The sequence below is a fragment of the Pristiophorus japonicus genome, chromosome 8, assembly GCF_044704955.1.
Source record: "Pristiophorus japonicus isolate sPriJap1 chromosome 8, sPriJap1.hap1, whole genome shotgun sequence".
NCBI lineage: Eukaryota > Metazoa > Chordata > Chondrichthyes > Pristiophoridae > Pristiophorus > Pristiophorus japonicus.
In genome coordinates, this window is record NC_091984.1 from 22,918,166 (window position 1) to 22,924,397 (window position 6,232).

The window sequence follows — 6,232 nt, forward strand, 5'->3', positions numbered from 1 at the left end:
GATGTGACAGGACTGCAGATCTTTGATCTGATCCGTTGGTTGTGAGATCGCTTAGCTCTGACTGTAGCATGCTGCTTTGGCTGTTTGGCGTGCATGTAGTCCTGTGTTGTAGCTTCACTAGGTGCAAAAAGTGCTATTAGTGCTGTTCTCTGGTTCATGGATAAATTGTCAATCAGAACACTAATATTTGTTAATGTCACCAACATTAGATACAAATTAATTGCAAATTAATTGCAACATTGATTAAACTTTTGAACCTAGATTTTCTATTTGGCTTATTTTATTGCAGGTGTTAATTTGTTTGTTTTACCAGGTTAATACTGTCATTAATTAATGCAACTGGAAAAGCTAAGTTTATATGTGTCCTTCCCACACCTACGTGGTCCATGAAGCAATGTGTTGTATAAAGATGTCATCTAAACATAGCACAAGGCAATAATAATCTCTTTCTCCATAGCCCTGCAAATATTTCCTTTTAAAGTATATATCCAATTCCCTTTTGAAAGTCGCTATTGAAAGTGCTCAGTGCATCTTACTGTCATGGAGTTGACTCACATTGCTCTGCATCCACATTTACAATAGTGGGATCCCCTTGTGACCTGAACCGGATATATCCATGTCTCCTTAATCTCTCCAATCTGTGCACCAAGTTACCAGGAGATGAAGCGAGACTTGGTTTGAATCATTAAGCTACTTTATACTACAATAAGTTGAACGTACAGAGCAAAAGTTATAATCAGATTCATTTTTTTGATTAATATAACTGATCCCCATGTGATCACATGAAAATAACGAATGTACTATGCAACCCTACTTCTGTACATCATTGACTTTAATTTAACCAGAATAACTCCTCTGCATCCTGACTTTTTTGAGCTTGCCTTTCTTAGGATCATTCATCCTGAAGCTACCACTTATGTTGCAAAAGCTTTTAGGTGTCTGACATGTTGCTTTATTTTCTCACTGTTCACAGTTAGAAAGAGGTCAATAACTTTCCGAAATTGATGTGAAGTGTTTAGCAATTAAGAAGACAAGCCACCGAACTGCTTAACGAAGCAACAACAAGACGAGCTCATTGGCATTTAAACTACCTATTGTCTCAGGCCCTTTTGTTGTTTACTTGTAGCAAAAAACTTAAGCATTTAAAATAGATTCGGGTCAGTTTTAACCTCGAGCGGGTTTTGGGCGAGCGGGGCTGGAGTGAGTGCAAAACGCACCCACTGGCCTAAAATTCAGACCCCGGCTATTTGAGACCCCGTGTTGCCGTTATCCACTTCCCACCCAGAACTGGCGTGAAGAGGGTGTGGAGGGAGTGGCTGCCGGCAGGCCCTTAGAAGATTGGACGGCCCTTGTCGCCAGCAAACTTCCAGGTAAGTGGCAGAGGGGGGGTTTCTGGGAGGGTCTCGTAGCAAAAGAAGGGGGAGAAGGTGTGATTCTGGGGCAGGAGAGGCTTTGACTTTCTTTGTGGGTCTGGAGGAACATTCATGCTACTCCTGACCCCATGAAACAACAACAACTTGAATTTATATACCACCTTTATATACCACGTTTAATAAATTTAAAGTAATTGGTAGAAGGTTTAGAGGGGATTTGAGGGGAAATTTCTTCACGCAGAAGGTGGTAGGGGTCTGGAACTCACTGCCTGAAAGGGTGGTAGAGGCAGAAACCCTCACCACATTTAAAAAGTACTTGGATGTGCACCTGAAGTGCCATAGCCTGCAGGGTTACGGACCATGAGCTGGAAAGTGGGATTAGGCTGGATAGCCTCTTGTTGGCCGGAAAGGGGCACGATGAGCCGAAATGGCCTCCTTCTGTGATGTAAACTTCTATGATTCTATGATTTTAACGTTGTAAAATGTCCCAAGGCACTTCACAGGCAAGTTAAAGGATAGAAATGTGACACCGAGCCACGTAACCATGGAGATGAGGGGGTTGACTTATGAGGAAAGGTTGAGTCGGTTGGGCCTCGACTCATTGGAATTCAGATCAGCCATGATCTTTTTGAATGGCGGAGCAGGCTCGAGGGGCTAGATGGCCTACTCCTGTTCCTAATTCTTATGTAAGAAGAAATTACAGCAGATGACTAAAAGCTTGGTCAAATAGGTAGGTTTTAAAGAGTGTCTTAAAGGAGGAATGAGAGGCGGAGAGGTTTAGGGAGAGAGTTCCAGAGCTTAGGGCCTAAGCAGCTGAAGGCACAGCCACCAATAGTTGAGTGATTATATGATTGGAGGAGTGCTTCAATGCATATCTCCGGGGGTTGTGAGGCTGAAGGAGATTACAGAGATAGGGAGGGGTGCGGCCACGGAGGGATGTGTAAACAAGGATGAGAATTTTTAAACTGAGATGTTGCTTAACCAGGAGCCAATGTAGGTCAGCGACATAGGGGTGATGGGCGAACGGGACTTGGTGTGAGTTAGGACATGGCAGTTGAGTTTTGGATGACCTCAAGTTTTCGTAAGGTAGAATATGGGAGGCCAGCCAGTGCGTTGGAGTAGTCAAGTCTAGAGATAACAAAGGCATGGATGAGGTTCTAAAGAAGGTTCTAGATTTACCAGAAGAGCGTCGTCTGCCTTCAGACCAGCTGCAGGCCTGCTCCTGCCTAGTGGGAATGCTGCGGTGGCTTCACCGCTCAGGCCTTGGTTAAAATCAAGGTCCTAGTGACATTGTTTAAATTTATGATATTCCCGCCTACTTTAGGCTGGGGCCTCAACTGTCCGTAAATCCCAGTAGGTTAACATCTCAAACAGTCGGAACTGGTCGAGATATGAGCGGCGAAGTAACGTACTCATTTTTAACTGCTCGTCCACCAGGTTTCCATCCGCAGTCGAATTAAAATCGATCCCAACATTTAAAAGAGCTGCTTTTTCCAATCCTTTCTGTGGAGACATGGTCAGAAGTTCACAAACTGTGGTAACTCGTTGTTTGTTGTCTCTATCCCTGGCTTCCTGCCATGGTTACCGCCTTTGGACTGTTGGCAGCCAAACACACTCAACTAAGGTTACTGCACAAGATAAAAGTTCACGGGGTTGGGCGTGATATATATTAGCATGGATAGAGGATTGGCTAACTAACAGAAAACAGAGAGTCGGGATAAATGGTTCATTCTCAGGTTGGCAACCAGTAACTAGTGGGGTGCCGCAGGGATCAGTGCTGGGACCCCAACTATTTACAATCTATATTAACGACTTGGAGGAAGGGACCGAGTGTAATGTAGCCAAGTTTGCTGACGATACAAAGATGGGAGGAAAAGCAATGTGTGAGGAGAATCCAAAAAATCTGCAAAAGGACATAGACAGGCTAAGTGAGTGGACAAAAATTTGGCAGATGGAGTATAATGTTGGAAAGTGTGAGGTCATGCACTTTGGCAGAAAAAAATCAAAGAGCGAGTTATTATTTAAATGGAGAAAGATTGCAAAGTGCTGCAGTACAGCGGGACCTGGGGGTACTTGTGCATGAAACACAAAAGGTTAGTATGCAGGTACAGCAAGTGATCAGGAAGGTCAATGGAATCTTGGCCTTTATTACAAAGGGGATGGAGTATAAAAGCAGGGAAGTCTTGCTACAGCTATACAGGGTATTGGTGAGGCCACACCTGGAATACTGTGTGCAGTTTTGGTTTCCATATTTACGAAAGGATACACTTGTTTTGGGGGCAGTTCAGAGAAGGTTCACTAGGTTGATTCCGGAGATGAGGGGGTTGACTTATGAGGAAAGGTTGAGTAGGTTGGGCCTCGACTCATTGGAATTCAGAAGAATGAGAGGTGATCTTATCGAAAGGTATAAGATTATGAGGGGGCTTGACAAGGTGGATGCAGAGAGGATGTTTACACTAATGGGGGAGACTCGAACTAGAGGGCATGATCTTAGAATAAGCAACCTCCCATTTAAAACTGAAAGAGGAATTTCTTCTCTCAGAAGGTTGTAAATCTGTGGAGTTCACAGCCTCAGAGAGCAGTGGAAGCTGGGAATTGAATAAAGTTAAGACAGAAATAGACGGTTTCTTAAACGATAAGAGGATAAGGGGTTGTGGGGAGCGGGCAGGGAAGTGGACCTAAGTCCATGATCAGATCAGCCATGATCTTATTGAATGGCGGGGCAGGCTCTAAGGGCCTTTTGGCCTTCTCCTGTTCCTATTTCTTACGTTCTTATGTTCTTATGTAACTAAGCCTGCTCACATCGTAGCATTACAGAGTGTAAAACTGGTTTCAGGGCCCGCTCTGTAAATCAGGCTTTTCTTTGTGGTTATTGAGAGGGCAGCACAATTAAAACTCAAGCCTGACTGGACTTGAATCATCAACCCAATATGAGTTTATAGTTTGCAAGTTGGCACATTGGTATCAGGGTGTGCCTTCTAGGTTAGTTTCACACTTTCGACAGCAGTAAAACCAGTATTTTGACAACTTTTCAGGTTATTTTTGCCTTAGAGAAATGGACTAAGTGCCTTTTTAAATCAATATTTCTGACCTACTAATGAAATTGCGGGAACTTCCTGCTGATGACAGCTTGAACTCGTATGACACCTTTAGCATAAAAAATCATAGAATCATGCAGCACAGAAGGAGGCCATTCACCTGTCGTGCCCGTGCCAACAGTCCCAAAGAGTTTTATAGGTGGTTATTAGAAATGAACACTGAGCCAAGAGGAGAGAAAGTAGGAAATGGGGCAGAAAGCTTGCCAAAAGAGATGTCTTTTGAGAAGATTTTTGAAGATAGGTATAGATAGGTAGGCAAAAAGGACTAGGGAGAGAGTTACAATGAATGGAATCAACACAACTGAAGCTTTACTATCAATGGTGGCATGGGGGCAGCGGGAGTGGGGGGGGGGGGGCGGAATAAGTTAATGGCCAGAATTAGAGAAGCAGGGGTTTCGAGAATCCATAATTAGTGAGAAGCGAGGCTCACTAATACCCTCAGGGAAAGAAACCCCCAACTGTTCTAGCCTACATGGGCCTCCAGTGCTACGCTGTCTGGTTGACTCTTAATGCCCTTTGAATGGGCATAGCAAGCCATGCATTGTGAGAAGAGTGGTCAAAAAGAAGACACATCATTACTTTCTCAGGGCAATTAGAGGTGGTGAGTCATTGTGGCCTTACCAGCATCACCCACATCGCCAAGAACAGTAAGTCAGGAACTGAGTCAAAAAATTGTCAAGGACCTGGTTGGATGTCTGAAAGAAGTTTTATTCCTCAAAAAAAGGAACAGGAAGGTAAGGCAACAATATTTTTGTAAAATGGCAGAACAAACCAACTAGAGATATAAAGAAAAGCTAGAGTTGCAAAAGAAATACTCAAAGCTCACGGTATGTACTGTTACAAATTCAGATTCTGTGGTATCAGTCAATCCTATTTGTATCTTACTTTCATAGGACTCACACTGGCCTATAACTAATTGCATGATAGTTTAACCTGGAACAATAATACTTGTGACCAGATCAGATATTTGTGTCATTCGTATGTGTTCTTCATCAATCTCATTGAAGGGGGACTGAGCAAATAGTTGGTGAGTTAAAGCTTGATGTGAAACATAAAGCTACTTTATTTTATTGTCATTGAACACACAAAGCAACAATTATGATCAGATTTATTTAGTTCAATTAGTATAACTTGTCCTTGTGTAATAAAACCAAAATACTCAAGTTACGACACTCCTCCTCATCAATCATCCAGCTTGACTTAAACCAATTTCTAATTACTTCCTGCAATGTGTCCATCTCTTTGCCTTTTGCTGGATATCACTGCTTCATGGTTTTTTTCAACAAACCTGACTACCTGTACAACATCCTGTTTCAAAAACTGCCTGCCTGTGTCCCTGTCTCTGTATTATCTCCTTCACTGTTCACAGCCATCAATAGGTCAGCTGTGGCTCAGTGGGTAGCATACTCGCCGATGTGTTAGAAGGTTGTGAGCACAAAAATCTAGGCTGACACTCCAGTGCAGCCCTCTCTCAGCACTGCACTGTCGGAGGTGCCGTTTTTCGGGTGAGACGTTAAACCGAGGCACCATCTGCTCTCTCAGGTGGATGTAAAAGATCCCATAGCACTATTTCGAAGAAGTTATCCCTGGTGTTCCGGCCAATATTTATCCCTCCATCAACATAACAAAAACAGGTTATCTGGTCATTGTCACATTGCTGTCTGTGGGAGCTTGCTGTGTCAAATTGGCTACCATGTTCCCTACATTACAACAGTGACTACATTCCAAAAGTACTTCATTGGCTGTGAAGCGCTTTGAGAC